Source organism: Vanessa cardui, chromosome W (genome assembly GCF_905220365.1).
Source record: "Vanessa cardui chromosome W, ilVanCard2.1, whole genome shotgun sequence".
Lineage (NCBI taxonomy): Eukaryota > Metazoa > Arthropoda > Insecta > Lepidoptera > Nymphalidae > Vanessa > Vanessa cardui.
In genome coordinates, this window is record NC_061153.1 from 8734672 (window position 1) to 8759465 (window position 24794).

A 24794-nucleotide genomic window follows, 5' to 3' on the forward strand; every position below is an offset into this window, starting at 1 on the left:
GATTTAAAAAACATAGCAGGTTGGTCAGAAGCAAATTGTTTAGCGCTAAATCCACAAAAGTCTAAATTTGTAATACTGGGCACGGCGAATCAAATACAACTGATATCAAGGGAAATACCTATGGTTAAAATTCAAGATGAACCAATTGAAAGAGTTACAGAAGCACGTAATCTTGGCGTACTTATGGACGAATGCCTTAGATTTGAAAAACATATTCATAATACAGTTAAAAGCTGCTTTTATCGTCTAAAAGTTTTATACCAAATAAGAAAGTTTTTAAAAGTAAATGTAAGAATCCGCCTATGTGAATCATTAGTATTATCCAAATTAAATTACGCCGATGTAGTGGTGGGCCCAAGACTATTGCAACGTACAAAAAATTTAATTCAAAAGGTGCAAAATGCTTGTGCAAGATATTGCTTCGATATACCTCCACGTACGCATGTCACACAATATTTAAATAACGCAGGAATTATGAGAATGGAATACCGTAGGCAACTGCATTTGCTCTTATTCGGGGTAATCAAGTTCAAACTTCCACCATACCTTTATCACAAGCTTCGTTGGGCGCACGATTCGAACACATACGCAACCAGATCGAAATCATATTTACTTCTTATGCCTCTCCATAGAACGGCCGCCTTCCGTGGCAGTTTTCGATACGCCGCCACCAAGTGCTGGAACAACCTTCCACCGCCATTGAGGAACCTAAATATAATTCATAATTTTAGAAACAAATACAGAAAATTTCTTCTTGATAAACAAAAGCAAACATAGCAATTGATTTTATTTATCTTTGTTAATTTAAATATAATATAATGATTTATATTTAATTGTATACATATGTATGAATTTATATACATGTTCGTGTGTGTGTGTATAATATGTAGGTATGTGTGTGTATGTAGTTGTATAGATGAGATTTTATATATGTATATGTCATCATCATTCATTCTCCTGCCCTTATCCCAATTTTATTTGGGGTCGGCACAGCATGTCTTCTCCTTCCATACTTCTCTGTCAGACGTCATCTCACAAGTAACATTCTTTCTAGCCATATCGTCTTTCACACAATCCATCCATTGTTTCCTTGGTCGTCCTCTACCTCTATATCCATCCACATCCATGCTCAAGGCCTTCCTTACAATGTGTTCCTCATTCCTCCGCATTACATGTCCATACCATGATAGCCGTCTTCCACATAACTTCTCGGCTATCGGTGTCACTTTCAAACTTCCTCTTATATACTCATTCCTTACTCTATCCATTCGCGTAACACCACACATTCCTCTCAGCATTCTCATCTCCGCAACATGCAATTGTCTTTCGGTCATCCCTTTTGTAGCCCAACACTCTGATCCATACAGGACAGCAGATCTGATCATGGTCTTATAGATCTTCCCCTTAAGTTTAAGGGGAACACGGGGGTCACAAATAGTTCCCGTAACCTGCCGCCATTTCATCCATCCTGTGTTAATCCTGTGCTTCACCGTTCGATCTATTTCGCCATCGCCTTGAATGAGTGAACCGAGATACCGGAAGTTGGAGCAGACTGGAAGAGCTGCGCCATCAAGCGCTATCGCTTCGGGACCGGAGAGACCGCCGAAATCGCAGAACATGTATTCAGTCTTCGTTCTACTGATTTTCAGGCCAACATTCTCTAGTTTCCGTTGCCAATCCTCCAATCTGCTCTGTATCTCAGGTCCATCTTCACCAACCAGTACAATGTCGTCGGCAAAAAGCATGCACCAGGGTGCCTCCTCCTGTATGTCCGCCGTTAGAGCGTCCATAACCAGCAGGAAGAGGTAAGGACTTAGAGCCGACCCTTGGTGCAAACCTACAGCCACATTGAACCGGTCGGTGTTACCGGCAGACGATCGGACGTAGGTACAAGATCCCTTGTACATAGCACGAATTAACTCCACATACTTCCCAGGCAAACCTTTCTCTTTCAATGCCCACCATAACACCTCACGAGGCACCCTATCATACGCTTTCTCGAGATCAATGAACACCATGTGCAGGTTCTTGTGAGCACGTCTGTACTTGAGTGCAAAGATAGCGTCCATTGTCCCTCGACCTGGCATAAACCCAAACTGATTTTCGGTAATTTCACTCTCTTCTCGCAATCTTCTCTCTATTAACTTCTCCCATACTTTCATAGTGTGTGATATGAGCTTAATCCCTCTATAGTTGTTGCAATCCTGTACATCTCCTTTATTTTTGAAGATGGGCACTAGTGAACTACTGCACCATTCTTGTGGGATGGTTTCATCATGCAACAACTTATTGAAGAATAAAGTCAACCACATACATCCTTCACTCTTTAGTATCTTCCATACTTCAACTGGTATATCATCTGGACCCAAAGCCTTCCCATTTTTCATGCTTTTGACTGCTGTCATTACCTCATCCATGCTAATTTCTCTTACTAATTCCTTATTTACTTGCGCCTCTCGAAGAACACCATTCCAGTCATTTTCTTCATTCATAAGCTTTTCAAAATAGACCTTCCATCTTTCTTTTATTTCCTCATCTTTACATAAAACTTTACCAGCCTCATCTTTCATGCATTTGATATATGTTATATCTCTCGATCGTCTTTCTCTCTCTTTCGTAATTCGGTAGAGATCCTTCTGGCCTCTAGGGCTATTCAGTGAGTTGTATAACCTCTCCTGTGCCTTCGCTCTGGCAACCGCTACCACCTTCTTTGCTCTCCTCTTAAATTCCCTATAAACTTCCTTTTTTTCATCTTTCAAACTCGCATTCACATTTTTTACAACCTGCCATTCTTTAAATGCCACTTTCTTCTCTTTCAATACATTTTGAACTTCGTCATTCCACCACCAGGTACCTATCTATTAAACCCTTTCCTTTCGACTCTCCAAACACATCTTTTGCGACCTTCCTTATATACCTAGCCATCTCAATCCAACATTCATTCGCTAATGTCTCTTTCATGTCACTCATTTCTATCATTTTCTCCACTATTTGGTTCCTAAATCTAATAGCACATTCATCATTCTCTAACATACGCCATCTTGTCTTAGGAGGGGGCCGTGTTCGGCTGTTTTTGGGCGAGACACTTAATTTTACATCCAATAGGATTAGTCTGTGTTGGGTTACTAAAGCTTCGCCTGGCAGCACTTTACAGTTTTTGACACAGCATAGACACCTTCGCCTCACTAAGAAATAGTCTATCTGTGTCGCGTGGTGGCCACTATTGTAAGTTATTAGGTGTTCCTCTTTTTTCTTAAACCACGTGTTTGTTATAGCCAGGTCGAAGGCACAGGCAGCTTGTAAAAGTGCCTCGCCGTCAGCGTTCCGGTTTCCAAATCCCAACCCACCATGTACTCTCTCATATCCATCACTCTCTTTTCCTACATGGCCATTAAAATCACCACCCACATAGACTTCCTCGCTATCCTGTAAATCCATCAGCAGACAATCAAAATCCTCCCAAAACTTTTTTTTCACGCTTTCCTCACAGCCTGACTGTGGCGCGTATACACTTATTAAATTCAGTGTCACGCCGTCCACAATTAATTTAATCGCTATCATTCTATCATTCACTCTTTTTACATCAACCACACATTCTTTCAACCTACTATCTCAAACTATACCCACACCATTTCTCTTGCCATCACTTCCACAATAGAATAGCTTATATCCTTCTCCTATTTCCCTAGCCCTTGCACCTTTCCACTTTGTCTCTTGCAGGCACGCTGCATTTATCCGTCGCCTTTTCAAAACATCTGCTAGCTCCCTTCCTCTTTCAGACATCGTTCCTACATTCCAACTCGCATACCTCAATTTTACCTCTCTCACACTTCGAGCTCGCTTCTTACGTCGCACCCGCCCGTTTTGGTGCGACAACCCTTGTCCATTTCCCACAGGGGCCGGGTGCTGCTCCTGCGCGTCGCCTGTGGGGTACGCCCTAGCCCTATCATTCTTATGGTTTTCATTGTCCATGCTGTAAATGTTTCGGCTTATATTTTTAAAGTCGGCCGCCTGTCTGACACTAACCCTCCTTGGGAATGCTATCGTGGTGGTTTACCCGCCACCGTGCGGGTGGCCCAAAGTGCAGATGATATGCACTGGGCCCTAATATAAGCCCTTAGTCGCCTCTTACGACACCCACGGGTAGAGTTGGGGAGGTCTTATTCTAATCCGGGACCACACGGGGATTATATATTATATATGTATATGTCATAACTATAAAATGATAATTCAATATAATCTTATAAATTTTTTTAATATGTAATCAAATCTACTCACCTTACAGTGCATGGCCCATTGGCAAGATGGAGTATTGATCAGACTTGGTTAGACTATTTAGTGAATAGATTTCAACCTCTATTTGATTGTTATGATATTTGTTAAACGGCACGTCTCGACCTGCTTGCGACCTTCTGTAATAATATGTTCGCTATATTAATTTATATCTCCAATAAATGCAAAGAATCAAAAGTAATATTATTGTGATTTAGATTATATTAAAACACATTTAAAAAAAAGAAAAGAAAAACAAATTAGTATATATTACTTACTTATTATTATTAATTCTTTTTTTTTCTTTCTCCTTAAATAATTCGTAGGTGATCGAATATCTTTGTGATCTCAGCGTAATATAATTTAGTTTTAAATTTTAATTTATTGTGCTACACGTCCAACCTCCTCTGCCGCCGCGAGGTACCTGAGCGCATCCTACTATCCTAGACTTGTTTTTATTTCTGTTATGTTTTTATTTGATTTTAACACGATATAATAGTGGACTATTGTCAATGTCGTTCACTTGACGGAAATAAGGTGATCACTGAAAATCAGTGCTGCCGTCTTTGCGAATTTCACACATAGTATGAATCGTATTTTAATTTAAGTATAGAAAATAAAAACTATATAATTTAAATCGTTAATTTTTTTTTTATTGTTATTCTTTTTTTTTCTGTGTGTGAAATTCCTAGGACGACAACAAATGCTGAGTGATTTCCCTTTTTGTGGCATCGTACTGCTATGTAGGCAGCATTTTGTTTTTATTTATTTATGCCTCTTTTTAAAATCTTTCTTAGATATTATTTAATTGTATTGTTATTTTAAGTTTTTGTTTTTTTTTTTTGTTGTTTTGTTTATGTCACTGATGTATCAAAACGATGCTTACAAATAAAAATTCTTTCTTTCTTCTTCTTCTTCTTCTTTCTTCAAATTTGCGCAGACCGTAAATGAAACGAATGCACAAATTTTTAAGTCTATCTAGTTTATCAAGCAGCTCATCATTCGCATCAAGATAGCAAACATCAGCGTAGTCCAGGATGGGAAGAAGAAGGGATTGTGCAAGTAAAATTTTTGTTTTGAAAGGAAGGAAGTTCTGCAAACGTTTTAGATAATGCAGAGAGAAATGGACACGTTTACTGACTTCGTTATGACTAGCCCCAGATTACAAGCTTGGTCACTATATGCAATTTGAGTTCCACCATAGACAATTGATAGTACAATATCCCAATTAATCTTGCTACGTAACTGTCTAGTACCTATTATCAATGCCTTCGACTTCAAGGGATTGACAAAAAGCCCAAAGGATGCAGCCCAGTTCTTAATTTTTGCAAGATCATAATTGATATAATGTATGGTCGAACACAGATTTGATAAGGTGGTGTGTCTATAAAGTTGTAAATCGTCTGCATAGAGATGGTAGTGAGAAGAAATAACTTTGGTAATTTCATTAATGAAGATTGAAAACAGAAGAGGAGAAAGTACGCCGCCTTGCGGAACGCCAGCAGAGAGATCAGCCCAGTCCGAGGAAGCCTCATCAGACTTTACCATCTGCCGACGACCATGAAGATAAGATTCGAACCAATCAATCACAGGCTGATCAAAGTTAAGTGAGCGAAGGACACCAAGCAATACATCAAAGTCGACTGAATTAAAGGCATTGCTAAAATCGAGCAAAATGAGAATAGTAAACTCTCTTTTGTCCATAGCAAAGCGAATGTCTTCAGTGACTTTAAGCAGTGCGGTGGAAGTACTGTGACCGGAACGGAAACCGAGTTGAAAAGGACTAAGGAGATGATTATGTGTTAGGAATTCTGACATTTGCTTACGTACAACGTCTTCAAGGATTTTTGATAGGATAGGCAAAATAGAGATGGGACGAAATTGTGAAAATGAAGAGGGATTTGATATTTTAGGTAAAGGAATCACGTGTGCTAACTTCCAAACCGTTGGAAAGGTATTGGATTCAAAGGAAAAGTTTATAATGTGAGTAATAACAGGGTTTAAAGAGTCAAGGACAGGTATTAACATATCCCGACTAATGTTGTCATTACCAACCGCCTTGGAAGTGATAGACAAGATGCTTCTCTTGACTTCGCTCTCTGTGACTGTATGAAAATTAAAAGGAATACAATCAGGCGTGATGGCGTTCGCCATCTTTAACAATGTTTCAGCCTTCGTAGAGGCTGAAATTGTTAAAGGGGGAGTAGAAAAATGTTTATTTAGAGAATTCAAATCAAATTAATGTTGAGAAGATTTTGAGGGATAACCCACCCCTAAGGAGTTAAAAAATCTCCACATTTGTGAAGTGGTCACTTTATCGATGGAGGAGTGGATGAAACGGCGTTTAGCATCTCTACACATCCTATTGCAGAGATTTCGCAATTTTTTGTACGTCGCAATATTGAGGTCAGTAGGTTCCCTTCTAGAGACTCTCTTGGCTTTATCACGTTTTGCCAACATATTTTTAATATTTTGAGTAAGCCAAATGCGGGTAGATGTTTTACCTTAATCTTCCTAATTGGAGCGTGCTTGTCATACAATTTTGTCAAAGATTCGTTAAAATAGGCCACGTTGTGCAGAAAATGGTTAAATTACCCCAGAAGGGTACCATCAGCGACAGCGGTGGAGAATCCCTCTCTGGGCATCCATGCTCAGGACATACACCACCTGAGCAGGGATGCCCAGGCTGCCCTCCGAATTCTGGGGGGGGGTCAATTTTACGCTCGCCACTGATCGAGGCAAGCAGAGCAGGCATTGTAAGGCAACCCTTACCACCCTCGCTGTGGACTTCTGCAACATAAGGGGACTCAACTCCAACCTCAACGCCGTTCACTACCATCTGGAAACGGCAAAGCCGGCCTTGCTCTTTCTAAACTTTCTAACCTAACCGAGACCCAGATATCTTCTCCTGCCGATACGACTCTTCTTTCGTACCCTGGGTACAAATTGGAACATTCCTTTGTACCACGAGCTGGGGTATGCGTTAACGTCAGAGATAATATCTGTTCTCGCGCCTTGGCAGCCTTGAAGGACAGGACCTATCGATTATCTGGCTGCGTGTAGACTGCGATGACCATCCGCGAATCTATGCGTGCTTTATAGGCACCATAGCGGTAATGCCGAAACCGACCGACTGGTTGAGTACGTCCAATTGGCTACAGATTCCGTACTGCAGCAGATTCCATCCGCAGAGATCATTATTCTGGGCGACTTTAATGCCCACCACGCTGAATGGCTCGGCTCATGCACCACCGATCATGCGGCTATATTTGTTCTGGACTTCGCTCTAGCATATGATCTGACACAACTGGTCAACTCGCCAACGCGAATACCGGATGTGGAGGATCATACACCTTCCCCGTTGGACCTTCTGCTGACTTCGCATCCGGATGGCTACCTGATAGCCATCCGGATATCGTCGATCCCCCTCTGGGCTCGTCGGACCACTGTCTCGTCCGGAGTACAGTGCCAGTTGTGCGGTACTCACGGCCTCGCTTTGTTGGGTGCCGCCGAGTATGGCACTACAAGTCAGCAGATTGGGATGGGATGCGGTCTTTTTTTGCATCTTACCCATGGGGGCAGATATGTTTCTCTCCGGATGATCCTAACGCTGCTGCTGACTCTGTTGCCGATATGGTGCTTCAGGGTATGGAACTATTCATTCCTTACTCTACAGTACCCATCGGTGGCAAGTCCCAGCCTTGGTTTGGTCGCTTCTGCAAAACGGCATCACGCCGAAAGTGGGAACGCTATCGAACCTGGGCTAATGCATCTGCGTCTCGTGATGTAAATACCAGCGCATTCAAAAAGGAATATAACTCTGCTTCTATGTCCCTCAAAAATGTGATTGCTAGGGCGAAGATGGAGTTCATTGGCAGAATTGGCGAAAGACTGGTGCGCCTCCCTCCAGGAACACGTGCGTTCTGGTCTCTCGCTAAGGCTGTCTTAGGGAATTTCTGTCAGCCTTCATTTCCGTCTCTGCACAGGGACGGCGAGTCATTGGCCCATACCACGAAAGAGACGACGTGTGGGTGGGTCATACGAATAACATCATAAGTCTTGCTCTGCACTTGTTTTTTTTTAATTTAAATAGTATTTCTCTATTTTATTTAAATAAAAAGTATATATAAATGATTTAGTGTTTACCTACGTCAGCTGGCACATTTAATTACTCAACATATCATCTTTATTTTGCACGATTTTTATTGGTTACACTACAATGGATCTATACACTCAACTAAATAAAAATATGGAAGATATGACGAAAATGTTCGAGGCACGTATGGATCTCTTCGATAAAGCTTTGGCTAAAACACAAGTTGCATCATCAAGTCCTGACGAAAGTGCTTCGGGTAATTGTTCCTCACTGGCGGCCGACTTCAATGTGTTCAAGGAGTTTGTTTGGAAGGCTCTATCGATGTTACGGCATCAGTTGCAATTGCTTAGCACGGGAGTCGACAATCAAGAGGTATTGTCCAGAAGAAATATACTTCTACTTCATGGTGTATCTGAAGATAACAATGAACAAATCAATATCACAGTTGTATCCATTTTGCGTGATCGTTTAAAACTATCTGATTTTGATTACTCTCATATTGATATTTGCCATCGATTAGGAGTAAAGAAGAATAAAGCTAGACCCATACTCGTCCGCTTTATTAGTTTAAGGGCCAGGAATGCAATATGGAACTGTAAAATTGCACTTAAAGGTTCCGGCATAACAATTACTGAATTTCTCACCAAACCCAGGCAGGAGTTATTTGTGGCTGCCCGTAAGCATTTCGGAATGAGAAATTGCTGGACCGTCGATGGTAATATCGTCATATCTTTGCCAGACAAAAATCGCAAGAAAGTAAATTCTATATGTGAACTGAAGGTATTAATAGAAAAACATCCGCTTGCTGAATCGCTATATGAACAGAAAACTACAAGAACTCGTCGAAATATTAAAACATCAGCTAAGTAATTGTATTCCTTGTTGGAGGGTACTATGTGGTCAGTTTCTTATTATTACACCTTCATCTATTACTTATTGCACTAAATTCAATTTTTCACTTGTACTGTTTATCCACTTAATTGAATGAGGTCCGGTAGATCCAAATTTTTTTATTTTTTTTCTTCACTTTTTATAACCTTAAGTTGTAAAAGATACCTAATTAATAAATGTCTGTCACAATCTGTCATTGTCTTAATGACTACTCATTTCCACAGATAAATTGATATAATGTGCACAGATTATTTATCATTTAGACAATCCTATACTGTCATCTTGCACTGCGTTCGGATATTCCTATAGATTGTTTTTTGTAGATAAATATAATAGCTGATTCTGAATTCTTTTTATTTTATTTTTATTTTTCTTTTCAATTTGTTAATGACTGTTCAATATGTTTTTAGTAAGCTATTTTTGTGTTTTTTTTTCCTTTTATAGATATATGAATTTGCTCCAATGAAGTTTTGTGTAATTTGATGATATCTCTCTCCTTTCGCCAGTGTGAGCAGGTTTTTGCTTGTAAAGTTATTTTATCTACTTCTGTTATTTTTATAAGTTATTTATACATTTTTTATATAATACTCTATATATTTATTTATTTTATTGTTTCATATTAATTTTTATTTTGATAATTCTCTCAAGTTTTTATTTATTTATTTTTTAAATAAGTTTTCTACATATTATAATGTCTGATATATTGTTCTTTGATGATGAATATTTCTCGTGCTCATCTTCTGAAGATTTTCAAAGCCTGTCAAGTAACCATTCTTCAATGGATGATTCATTTACAATTGGTCAAAATCTCAGTTCCATTTTCACTAATAAATTACATGGTCTTAACATAGTTCACATTAAAGCTCAAAGCATTCCGGCTCATTTTCAAGATTTTCTAGCATCTTTTAGCGGCATCTTAGTTGATTGCATTCTTATTTCTGAGTCCTGGCTAAAGCCTTCTCTCACTTCTGCCCTTTTTCATTTACCTGAATTTACTTTAATTCGGAATGACCGTACTGGCAAAGGCGATGGAGGCGTCTGCATTTATCTGAGAAATAATTTAAATTTCAAGATCATAAATCAATCTCCTTCCACATACTCTGGTAGTTTAGAACATCTTTTCATTGAGATCCGCTTAAAGCATACCTCACTCCTTGTAGGGGTGGCATACAGCCCTCTATCTACTATTAATTATTTCGATGCCTTCGAATCTCTCTTAATAAATTTATCTCCCGCTTATAGTGACACAATAATCATGGGTGACTTTAATACGTGCCTACTAAAAAATGACTACAGGGCTCAGAAATTATATTCTTGGTTTCATCTTTAAACATGTCAATTCTTCCTCTCTCTGCTACCCATTTTCCACCTAATGCTAATCCTTCTCTTTTAGACTTAATAATTACTTCTCAAACGTGTAATGTATTATCTCATGGACAATTAACTGCACCTTTCTCCTATCGCGACCTCTTATATCTACGCTATAATGTTAGCACTCCTAAACGTAGACGTAAAGAAATTCTGCATCGCAACTTCAGAGACATTGATATGGAGCGTCTGCGTGTTGATGCCGTAAATTTGGACTGGTGTGTACAATGAATCGGACATAAACAACAAAGTATCTCTCTTTACTTCATTGCTTGTACGACGTCCATGCGCCAGTAAGACCGGTCAGAGTTAAGCATTTACCTGCTCCATGGCTTTCCTCTACAATAAGGAATGTAATGAACAAACGCAACAAAGCCAAACTGAAATATAAAAAGTATCCAACAGCTGAGAATGTTACTGCCTACAAGAAATTACGTAACCTTTGTAACAGATTGTGCAGGGACGCTAAGCGACGATTTATTTTTAACTCAATCGAATCTCTTTCCACTGCTCAGACATGGAGATTCCTTAAAACTCTTGGCATTGGTAAAACTGATATGCACTTTAATAACTCAATTAATCTTAATGACCTTAACAAACACTTCTCTTCTCCACCTTCCACACTTCTAACTTCAAAAAAAATTCTTCTCTTCAAAAACTGGCTGCTATACCATCTCCTGTCTTCCGTTTTCTTTTCAAGATGTCGCAGAGGAGGACGTTAAGAAAGATTTACTTTCAATTTCTTCAAAGGCCGTTGGCAGTGACGGCATAAGCCGGGACATGTTAATTCTCATCATTGATATAATCTCTCCTATTATAACTCATATTCTAAAAGTCTCCTTATCTAACAAAGTCTTTCCTACTGCATGGAAAATGGCACATGTCATTTATCTGCCTAAATCCCCTAATCCCAGTTCTTTTTCACATTTTCGCCCTATATCCATTCTTCTCATTCTTTCTAAAATTTTCGAGAAAGCTGTTTCAAAACAGTTTTCCTCTTTTCTCCTCAATAACAATCTCTTAACTTCCTTCCAATCTGGTTTTCGTCCTTTTCACAGCACAACCACAGCTTTACTTAAGGTTACTGATGATACCCGTTACGCAATGGACAACAAACAGCTTACTGTCCTCACTTTACTCGACTTTAGTAACGCATTCAATTCAGTGGACTTTGACTTATTGCTGGGTGTCCTCCGCTCTCTTAACATTTCCTCCTCTGCGATTGATTGGTTTCATTCTTTTCTCTATGACCATCAACAACGTATACGTTGTGAGGAGAGTCATTTTGACTGGACTAGACTCTCTGCTGGAGTACCACAGGGCAGCGTTCTATCACCTCTGCTGTTCTCTGTATTTATTAATCAGCTTACTAAAATTGTTTCCTCACACTATCACCTGTACGCTGATGATCTGCAGATTTACAGACATTCCTCACTGAATGAATTAAATGATGCCATTGGAAAAGTTAACTGTGATCTTGCTTTAATTAAAGATTGGGCTGACTCATTTGGGCTGTTAGTTAACCCCACTAAATCTAAGGTACTGATAATTGGTAGCAGACAGCTTAGAGGGCGAATTAACTTTGCTGAACTACCCTTTGTAGTCTATGATGGTTTACCTATAAGTTACGTAGATAAAACTAAGAATTTAGGCTTAAAATTGGACTGCAATCTGTCCTGGTCTGCACATATCAATGATATCAGCAAACGTTTGCATCATTCCATTCATTCTTTGAAGCGATTGCAGAATTTCCTCCCACTAAAAACAAAAACTATCTTGGCTCTATCTCTTTTACTTCCTCTCCTCGACTATGCCGATGTTTGCTATTTAGATGCCACGGATGAGCTACTTGACAAACTCGAACGACTTCAGAATTTATGCATTCGATTTATATATGGACTGCGCAAATTTGATCATGTCTCCCATTTCAGACGTCAATTAAAGTGGTTTCCGATTCGTTTTCGCCGTAATGTACATGTTTTGACCACACTTTTTAATGTATTAAATCATTATATTTATATATATATAGGATCGGGGGCGGTATTAGACGGATCGTCAGAAGGTCGGGCTCCCATTTTAAGAAATAGCAATTAATTTAAATAACAACAGATTTATTATTTACAATAATTACAGTAATGGTCTTAAAATAATTTATACACAATCAAAAAAAGCAAACAGATAAGCCAGAGATATACAGCGAAAGCAATATGCCGAAGGGCAGCGTAACCGCGTACAAGCGGACAAGTACAGCTAACTAAATAGCGTAGTAAAGGCAGTCAAGCCTGAGGAGTAAACCGACAGTTTTGTCGGGAGCTAGAGCTCTTGCTTGAGTCGATCCTGGAAATCGACTGAAGACTAGCCAGTGAACACGGTATTTATACCCTAGCCCCTACTCCCAACAACTCTGTCCATGGCGCGAAACGCTAGCCACGTGTTTACCAAAATGAAAATACAAACTAATTAAATCTGCTATTATGACTTTTAGTCATAAAATATTCCAATATGAATTATCGTTAATCAAGAACAGTCAATTTGGAGTTATTTCTGTGATACAAATTAAATAATCGTTTATAATGTTTCGTAACGTTATTAACAATTACCGAAATCGAAACTAGTCGTCATAAATCAATTAGCAGGTAGCTAGTAAATCATACCAGATATAATTAGGAATTGTCGTAAAAGATTTGCATTAAAAATCTAGCTAATTGTAATAATCATTGAGTAAACAACAAATCAATCAAGTCAAGGTGGGTACTTTTATCTTTGCGTTGATGTGACGACTGACTCCGACATATATATATATATATATATATCAAATATTTTATTAAATTCTATTAATATTAATTCAAAAAATGAATTATAAAGTTAATTTGAATCTTGTGTCGTTAGATCAAAATAAGACAATTTACACGCCACAATATCTTTAAAACAGTTTAATTTGTGAGCCGTTATTGGCCTGTACATTATTATTTTTTTTTTAATTTCTTTGTGTTTCAAAGAAAACTTTTGGCCACAGTGATCAGAAGTTAAATTATTTATAATTGAAAATTCATATATTTCACAGTCACAAAACACATTGTCAATACACGTAGAAGTATCGTTGGTTATTCGTGTCGGTTCCTTAACTCGATGCGTTAAATTAAAGGACTTAAACAAGGTGACTAATCGAACACTCAGATAAGTTACTTTTAATAAGTCGACGTTAAAGTCGCCATATACAATTACATATTTATTACTTTCACTCATCTTTTTAAAAACATCCTCCATAGTGGTCTCAAATAAGCAAAAATCTTCCGATGGGGGCCGGTACACCCAGACTATAATATACTGCCGAAATTCTTTTAATCCAATGCCCTGTGAAACAAAATATATGAGTTTTGTAACACTCCGATAATAATTCTATTTCATGATCTTTGCCACCTATGCCCTGTATATTTTGATGTATAATATTGAAGTAAGAGGGCATAGGTTTTGTCATTTTATTAAGTTTAAACTATGAATTTTAATATCCTTAATTTTGTCAGATTAGATAATATAATGTCCTTACTTTAGTTAGATAAGGGCATAGATAATAAGTCTTATTTTTAACTATACAATGTGAATTGTCAAAATACATACAAGCAATTCCTTTAGTAAATAAAGAAACTACGTCCATTGCTGATGCATATTCGTACCTAATTTTATTCTAATATTTGGTATTCCTAAGGTAATAGCTACAGATAGAGGGAGTGAGTTTATTTCGTCGACAATGGGACAGGTTTGTATGATCTTGTATATAGAAAAACTATCATCGACTGTATAATGTAATGTAACATAATGTAGGTAATTTAATATTAATTAAGATAGAAAAAGGTAGAAAACTAGATCCTCTTTATAAAGGACCATATACAGTTGTAAAAGACTTAGGAAGTAATTTTAGAATTAAAAATAACTCGAATAAGGAAGAAATAGATCATAAAAGTAGGACCAAATCCTTTTATGATTAATATTTGATATAATTATATTGTCATGTCTGTGTTGTATTGTATGAGTATCTTTTTTTTATATTAATATTCTTTAATATATATTTTTTTAAATTGGGGTGTAAATTGTTTGTTCGTAGTATAAGAGTTAAAGTTAGTTTTTATTTTTAAAATATATCTAATTATGTTACCTAAAACAAAAAAAAAATGTTCCAATGTTACATTTTTTTTTCTTCGAATTCGGGAGGTGAAGTGTGTTTTAATTATAATGTTTGAAATTATACATGTAACTGTACTCGCATTTAGCTATGTAAGCATAATTTTATTAGAATATTTTATTAATATACGAGTTAGACCAATAAACGCCACGATACAGTAAACAATTGTTTTCTTTAACTAGAGAGTAAGGTTTCAACATCACAGAAATAGGGATACGGCATATTTCAGTAACAATTCTTCAACTAACAATAGTTAGCTAGAAGCTCGACTCAGTAATCACTCAACCTTCAATCAGACAACTTACAACAGAAGTATCGCTGTTTGGGGTAAAATATGTAATGACTCGACCATACTTACTTACTTTGACTTAGACTTTTATACCTAACTAGACAAGGATGCATACAAAGTCCTATCGATGAATAAACTTTAAAGCCATAGGTAATTTTTTTCAAAATCAAAATAAACTTTATTCAAGTGGGCTTTTACAAGCACAATTGAATCGTCAATTAACAATTAAGCGACGCTACCACCGGTTCGGAAAGTAGATTATACCGAGGAGAACCGGCAAGAAACTCAGTAGTTACTCTTTTTCAACATTTAAAAAATACAAAGTCAAATGTTTGTTAATACAATTATTTAAATTGGTATATCCTGCCTGGAAGTCAACAGGTATTAATTCCAAGCATTTTTATCATCTACAAAATCTTGTATCGAATAATACGCCTTTTCTACCAATGTATTTTTTTTAAACGATTTGAATTTTCGCAATGATATTCTAATAAACAGATATGTTATATCCATACTAAACAACAGAAAAAAGTGTGCCGCGCCGGGGACCATTTATTTTAGTTTATTTTTATATTTCATTAAAAGTAAAAAGGATAGCTTGATAAAAACAATAAGTAAAAGGGATAACTAGATGTTTTAATTACGCAAAACGTATTACTACGTAATTATGATTTTTTGTGGGTAGACTTACAAGTGTGTACATCTTCTCTATAAAGCTCCTAAACATAATTATTAATTTTATTTATTTTAAAAACTTTTATTACATGAATTAATATTATAATAAAAGGCAATCACCGCTCCTTTAATTTTCACTTTTATTTTGCACAAGAAAAACCTTATTTAGAACAAACATGGACCAATCACTTAAAATGTCCTCTAACTTTGATGAAATAGTGAAAATGTTTGATTCTCGAATGAAGAACTACGAAGAGAGGCTGAAAATCTTTCCCCGCCATCTGCTGCTCCTTCTATGGATTTGAAGTTATTGGCCAGTGAGTTTCTCGATTTCAAAGTCTTTGTTTGGAAGACTCTCACACTTATGAAATCACAAGTTGAGATGTTGACCCTTGGTCTTGAACGACACGAAGCTCACTTACGAAGAAAAGTCATCCATATCCATGGTGTCCCTGAAGAAAAAAATGAAAAGCTTGACAACACCGTTCACATTATATTAACCGACCAATTAGAGTTGTCCGAGGTCAGACCTAGTGATTTGCAAGTGTGCCATCGCCTGAGAGTTCATCAAGGTAAACCGAGGCCTATTTTAGTCAGGTTTAACAATTATAACATGCGCCAACTTGTATGGAATTCTAAGACTTCACACAAAAGGCCCGGTATTACTATATCAGAATTCCTTACGAAATCCAAACATCACGTTTTCATGGAAGCGCGAAAACATTTCGGCGTTAATAGCTGCTGGACTTCTGATAGCAAAATTATCATACTGCTCCCTGACAAGACGCGAAGAAAAATTGAAGTTATGTCCGATCTCCAAGCTATTATTTCAAAGTTCTCTTCCTCTTCTTTCTCTCTTCAGCCAGTTACCGAAGATGATGTAAAGAAACATGTATCATCGATTAAATCAGCTGCAGTTGGTAGTGATTCGATTTGTTCCAGAATGATTCTCCCTATTCTCTCTGAGCTCCTTCCTGTCCTGACGCATCTGTATAATTACTCCATATATACCTGCACTTTTCCGTCAGTATGGAAAATGCTCACATTATCCCTCTACCTAAAATACCTAACCCTAGTTCTCCTTCACACTATAGACCAATTTCAATCCTCCCTTTCCTTTCTAAAGTTTTGAAACATATCATTCACGAACAGTTGTCGTTTTACCTCGTGTCTAATCGTCTTCTGAACCCTTGGCAGTCTGGTTTTCGAGCTGGTCACAGCACGGTTACAGCGCTTCTAAAGGTTACGGAGGTCATTCGATACGCTATGGAGAATCGTCAACTTACTGTAGTTGTATTGCTTGATTTTAGCAATGCATTTAACTTGGTAGATTATGATGTTCTTTTATGCGTTTTACGATCTTTAAATGTGTCATCCTCTGCGTGTATCTGGTTTGAATCATATCTCCGAGGACGCTCGCAGTGCATTCAGTTGGGTGAATTAAGCTCAAATTGGAGCGCGCTTAATTCGGGCGTTCCTCAAGGCAGTGTGCTATCCCCTCTTTTATTGTCTTCATTAATACTATATCAGCGGTAATTTCTTCCAAGTTTCACCTTTATGCAGATGATCTACAATTGTATCGCCACTTTAGTGTTGTGGATGTTACTACGGCTATTACTGGTATAAACGGATTCACAATTGGGCTAACAGTTTTGGCTTTGTCGTGAATCCCGCAACATCGCAGGCATTAATTGTTGGTAGTCGGTATATGCATAAATGTCTCTCTTTAAATAGCATTCCTCCTTTGGCATATAACGGCATACCAATCAATTATACCGAGCATGCCAAAAATTTGGGTCTTCTTTTCAGTAGTGACCTGTCCTGGTCCAAGCATATCAATGAGGTAAGTAAAAAGATTCATTTCTCCTTTCACTCCCTTAAACCTCTTCAATATTTCCTTCCTACTAAAACAAAAACTCTTCTTGTTCAATCTCTTTTGCTTCCTCTGATAGATTATGCTGATTCCTGTTTTCTTGACGCTACTGAAGAACTGCTTGATAAACTTGAGAGGCTACAAAATTTATGCATCCGCTTCATTTTTGGTCTACGCAAATTTGATCATGTCTCTAGATTTCGAGCTGAACTCAAGTGGCGTCCTATACGTCTTTGCAGGGATACTCACGTTCTATGTCTCCTTTATTTATATATAATTTATTTATAATATACTTTTTAATCCCTTATATCCCAATTACCTTCGAGAACGTTTCAAGTTCTTGCATCCTCCTGGTTCTCCTTGCCGTCCTAATTTCCTAATTGTGGAACGCTCTGCCGTGCACGATTCGCACTTCTAGTTCAATTCACATTTTTAAAAAGAAGTTAGACAGCATTTTTTATCAATCTCCTAATTTTGGCATATTAAGTAGTGTATATGTATTTATATGTATGTATATTGTAAGTATTTATATAAGTAAACTTTAATGTATTATATGTATATATATATATATATATATATATATATATATATATATATATATATATAGATGTATATATAATGTAATAATAGTTAATAATTATTTGTTGCACTTTTCTTCTCTATCTCATCTAGATTAAGTGGATTAATATTGTTATTAATTTAATTCTTAATTTTTAACTTTGTTTGCACCTAGCTTTTATTTTGTTTTGTTTCGTTTTAGTTTTATACTATTTAGATGATACTTTAATAGCATCATGTAATCGCACACAAACAAATGCCAACAATGTTGTATACACCTGTAAAGGCAAATCATACTGGATTGTATATTTAGTGCATTATAATATTGTGTTAGTTATTATGATAAGTCGATGGTGTATCTTAATAATAATAAATAAACTAAAACAAATACTAAACTAAAAATGAATATAAATATATATACAAATACAAAATAAATATATCGCCGTCCCCGGGGAATAAAAAGATAACTAACAACGTAAATTTTCAGGAGAATTAAAAAACATGTTTTCGTCAATAACTTTTTAAATACTGGACATAGAAGCGTGATTTAAAGTTTTTAGAAAATTAGATTTTTAAAAGCTTTAAGTTAATAACGACAAGAACCTGTAACCTATGTAGAAACGGAGATATTTAAAAAATAAGAAGTTAGCCAAAATCAATCATCACCTGTGTTGCCTAACGCCCGTTATCATTTTATTCACAGTATTTCCTATCCAAAGTCAAATATTGTACAACAGCTATATCATTTTATTCTTAGGGTTTCAAGAGTACAAATGCAAATGATAATACAATAATATCATTTTGTTCTCGTAAATATTCATTTACCATTTTATGTTTAATGACTGTAATCGATTTTTCTTATAAAATTTTGATATGGTTATCACGTTTAGTTTTGCTTTTCTCATGATACCTTTTTACTAAAACAAAATTAAACCAAGGAAATACAACAAAACGTCCAATATTTTTCATCTGTTCATCTGTATTATTTTAATCCTTCTTTAAATCGAGTAAATAAGTAATCCATAGTTCCATATAATTAATTAAAAACCTTAATACTCAACTGCAATACTCAACTACCTAATCAAATAAATCAGTTTTAAGCAACAACTGAAATATTTATTATGATCTTCTTCCTCGTCATCGGCATTGCTTCCAGTGTTACCCTGATGAGTTAGAAACTTGTTAAGAGCGTTATAATGCTTGAGATATGTCCTGACTTGGAAACGCACATAAAACCATCATACATAGCCTTGCTTACTGGAAAAAGTTTAGTACACATATGTATAGCACTGGCAACTCCGTCACATCGCTGGGGTTTGGACTCACTATCTGTCGGGTGTCTCGTTTATACTGAATCTTCACAGGTTCTATGTTTAAATCATATCTGTATTTTAATACTGATTGCTGTGAATGGGTAACACTCTCTTCCATAACTTGAGTCCACAATAATCTCTTACCATATTTCCAGTTTTTTAGGCTGCCCCTTAGGTTGTTAAACTTTGATTGACCATTTCCTTGACGTTATATCTGTCGCCATTAACACATGTGTTCCTAACAATTGAGTAAATTTAATCGGGAGTATATTCGATTCTATGTTTCAGTTAACCCTCAATATTGAATTGCATCGAATCCACACTTTGGTCTTGGCCGATCTCAAAACATCTGTCCGTTGTATAATATCCAAGCTTTTGTGAGGCAAATATATATCAAACTAAAATAAATCTGTTTTTATTTTGAGCGTAACATACATCGGAGTAAAATAACATGTTATTGACGCCTCTTTTCTTCTCATGGAGTAGCAATTGCCCCAAGCAAGTACCTATTTTGTTAGCACCTCTTTTCGCAATCTGAGCATGCCAAACATAGCAATACCTAACAAGCATTTACAATTAATATCATCATATACAGTGAAGTTGTGAATAGGATACTTTCTTTTATAGTAAAAGGTACCAACTTCAGACTATGGGATACTCAAAACCGTTTCGAAAATTGAAGACATCTATGGTCTCTGGTGTCAATCTTGCGCGAAGTCTTGACGAATTCCAACCCCCTGAACAGGCTGGGTTTCGGACTGGTTTGGTAGAACAACCTTGAGGACGAGGTGAATAGAAGAATTTAGCTAGGTTTGGCAGCGTTTCGGATGTTACGTCGAATCTTTACATCGTCGATCCTACAATGCCTTAAGACGATAGTCTTCAACCGGTGCCTCCTACCCGTCATGACATACGGAGCCAAAACGTGACTCAAGTCACGACAAAGCTGGTCACCCAGTTTAAGACTTTAAACCAGCTCAGCGTTTCTCTGTGGAATCACATCAGAACAAACATGATCACAGAACCGATAACCGTTGGGGAAAAAGTGTTCTAGAGTGGAGACCGCATTTCGGCAATCGTAGTGTCGTCCTCGGGCGCGGTGGAGTGACGATTTACGCAAGACGGCTGGCAGGAGCTGGATGCGAGTAGCCCGAGAACGATCACAATGCGCGCAATTGGCCTATGTCCGGCGGTGGACGAACATGAGCAGTTGATGATGAATACATTCAAAATCTCGTTGCTCTCGTATGCCATGTTCATTAATTCCAATCTTTCCTTTTGATGGTTCATTTTGATTTTGAAACCTTTCATTGGCACCTCCTTGATAATTTTTTTTTTTATATTATAAATCTTAGTTGGAGTCAAATCAAGAACACATTCTGTCTTGGTTTAGGATTATCTGAAATTTCATGAGCTTCGTATATAACTCATAGCGATGCTATGATATTTCTTGTGTTAAAATAAATAAATTTTGGATATTGTTTACAATTTTTAGTTGCATTTTCTATGTAATCCGAATTGCCTCCAGTACTTGACAGACAGTTGAATTGCAATATTTTTGATGTTCTATGTAGACTCGACTAATACTCTGATTCGTCCGCTGAGAAATCTTCAGCTATATCATTTTCCTCGTAATAAATTCTTTCTTTTGGGCTCTTTTAACATATAACATGGTATGAGTTATAACTTCTTCATCAAAAGTATTATTACAAAAACACCTTATACGAAACGCGTAGACTGTTTTGCACAAGAATAAAATGATAACTGCTTTTATCACAAGCTAGTCGAGAAGTTTTCACGAGAAAATAATTGTTAGGCTGTTTGTCCTACAGTAAGATATAAAGACATTTAGATAATAGTACAATATATTTTTGTTCTTGAAATATCAGGTATGAGTATAATCGTAGAATAGTACTGTAATATTTTGTAACTTCATAAGTATCACTACAATATTTATGAAAAAAATTGAGCAGGTGTATTAGTAGCCAAAGATCTCAAAAATGACAAAACACTAAAACGATGATAATGGCAGTTATCATTTTGTTCCCCGGGGACGGCGATATATATATATATATATATATATATATATATAGTATTTGTTTTAGTTTTATTTTGTAATTGTAAACTCTTGCCTGTCTATTTTCACTCTTCTGGGTATGCTGGTCGAGATGGCCCAGTGGTTAGAACGCGTGCATCTTAACCGATGATTGCGGGTTCAAACCCAGGCAAGCACCGCTGATTCACGTGCTTAATTTGTCTTTATAATTCATCTCGTACTCAGCGGTGAAGGAAAACATCGTGAGGAAACCTGCATGTGACAAATTTCATAGAAATTCTGCCACATGTGTATTCCACCAACCCGCATTGGAACAGCGTGGTGGAATATGTTCCAAACCCCCTCCTTAATGGAAGAGGAGGCCTTATCTCAGCAGTGGGAAATGTACAGGCTGTTACTTTACTTTTTACTTTTACTTGGGTATGCTGGAAGAAATCTTTTATAGGGATAAGCATACCTTTTCAATTTTACTTTCCTGTGAATTATATATTTATCTCTGTACTGTATCTGGCAAATTTTAATAAACTGTTAAATAAATAAAATAATAAATATGATGTATTTTAACGAATTACTACGTAAAACAACTAAACAAACGTCTCAATTAGGACGTTTTCTAGTCTTCACTTTTTGCGCGTTAATAACATATCTGTTTACTACAACATCATTGAATTTACGAGACGGCAAAGTTAAAAATATCTGCGGAATTTTATTATAGAAGCGGATACCTTGCTTCAAGAAAGATTTATTGACTTTGCGGAGTCGGAAACTTGGCGTTACAAGCTTATCCTTACTCCTAGTGCATATACAATGATTATCACTGATTTTATCAATGTGATCAATGTTACTGTGAATATACATAATATTGTTGTAAATAGTGAGTATTCCTACTTTGTTACAAACATCCTGAAGAGAGTCTCTAGCTCCAAGATTATAAATAGACCGGATTGTTCTTTTTTATAAAATAAAGACAGATTCAATATCTGCAGCGTTACCCCAAAGTAATTTGCCATATGACAAAATACTGTGAAAATAAATGGTATTGGAGGTAAAATTCAGTCCATAGGTTAGGTTAGTCACTGATGTCATCTAATTTCATCGTGACCAAAAGTTTCAAGTTGACTTTAATATAAGGCTACATGTTTTCAATAACTTACCTTTAAAGGCTGACGGTATTTTAGGTTTAGATTCTGTGTCGCTACGTATCAAGTATCTACTTTGAAAACAATTCTATTACCTTAAACAAATATGGAATGGAATATTCCTTACCACTTTAAGATTCGTTGAATTATTCTAATGAAAGTTTACTTATACCTGCGCGTTGTGAATCATTTCATTACTTACTTTTGGATAACGATTCGGAAAATGACTGTGTTATCCACAGTCAGCAATTAGCTGATAACGTTTTCCTTGCAGGTTGTATCAGTAGTATACGAAATAACAGATTTTAAATACCAATAAACATGATGTTACTTTGCCAATGTTTCAACCGGAAATATATTCGATTCAAGATTATGAGTTATGCGACTTTAGGTCAACTGCGAATGACTTAAATAGGCCTAAAACTTTATTAAACATTTTAAATTTAAATCACCTCAATACAGAGGAGCGCAAATCCATTCAGGGGATATGTGCAAAGTATTCAGATGTTTTCTTTTTGCCAGGCGATAAATTAAATACTACCAATATTTATCAACAATCAATAACTTTGAAACCAAATACGAGTCCGGTATATGTTAAGCAGTATAGAGTACCCCATTCTTTAAAAAAATTAATTAATAATTAAATTACAGAAATGCTTAAGAATAACATTATAGAAGAAGTTAAGAGCGAGTGGTCAAGTCCAATTTTGTTAGTACCGAAAAAAAGTTATAGAGATAAAAAGTGGAGAATTGTTATCGACTATCGGAAACTTAATGACTGCATTGTGGACTTTAAGTTCCCTTTGCCAAATGTAAATGAAATTTTAGACTCTCTGTGGTTCTATCTATTCCTCACACTTAGATCTTAATCAAAGTTACTATCAGGTAGAGTTAAATAAACGAAGTAGGGAATACGCGGCTTTTACGACAAACACTGGTCAATACCAAATTAAAAGATTACCAATGGGTCTTAAGACTAGTCCTAGGGCTTTTAGCAGTGTCAGTTGCAATGTCAGGGTTAACATTTGATAAGTGTTTTGTTTATTTAGATGATTTAGTTGTATTTGGAAGAAATTTGAGCGTACATAATAAAAATTTGATTGACGTTATGGAAAGGCTAAAAAAAGTTAATTTAAAATTAAATCCCAAGAAATGTAATTTTTTGAAGAAATTCTTTATTTAGGACATTTAGTTTCAAAAGATGGAGTTTTACCTGACCCTGCAAAAATCGAAATCCTACAAAAATATCCCATACTTACTAATATCGACGAAATTAAAAGGTTCGTAGCGTTTTGTAATTTTTATCAAAAATTTTGCCGAAATTACATATCCCTTAAATAAATTAACGAGAAAATATGAACGGTTTGTTTGGACTGAAGAGTGTCAAAAAAGTATCGAAACATTAAAATAGGCTTTGACAAGTCCCCCAGTATTAGAATTTCCCGATTTTTCAGAAAATAATGAATTCATCATTCAAACTGACGCTTCAGGTACAGCAATTGGCGCTGTTTTGTGTAATCAAAATATGAAACCGGTAGCTTTTGCAAGCAGACCTCTTAATAAAGCCGAAACAAACTACTCAATATTGAAAAAGAGTTACTTCCTATAGTGTGAGCAGTAAAATACTTTAGACCATATGTATACGGTAGATCTTTTACGATTATGACAGACCATAACCTTTATTATATCTATTCTCAATGAAAGACCCCTCATGTAGACTTCTTAAGTTTAGGTTAGCACTAGAAGAATACGACTTTAAAATTATATATGTAAAAGGTAAGGATAATAGCGTAGCGGACGCTTTGTCTAGAATAAGCATTACATCGATATCATAGATCGAACTTTAAACCAAATGAACGAAGAAATATTGTTAGTTATGACTAGAGGCCAAAAGAGGCGTTTAGAAAATAAATTAGAGCAGGATAATACAATTAAAATTACTAAACCTAACGAATCGTGGCCTGATCAACCACGAGTAGTTGAGGTACTAAAGATACCAAATGATTCAGTGGAAATGACTTATAAATAATGAGGAGTTAAATAAATTGAAAAATAATGATAATTTTTTTTTATGGAATAGGTGG

General features: G+C 36.3%; 1 long non-coding RNA gene across 1 annotated transcript; it reads right to left on the reverse strand.

The window, feature by feature from the left end:
* Positions 1-589: 589 nt before the first annotated feature.
* LOC124542703 lies at positions 590-4647 on the reverse strand. Its single transcript, XR_006967353.1, has 3 exons — positions 4551-4647; positions 4279-4412; positions 590-708 (listed from the first exon to the last, which is right to left on the reverse strand). It is a non-coding gene; the product is annotated as an uncharacterized LOC124542703 (long non-coding RNA).
* Positions 4648-24794: the final 20147 nt, after the last annotated feature.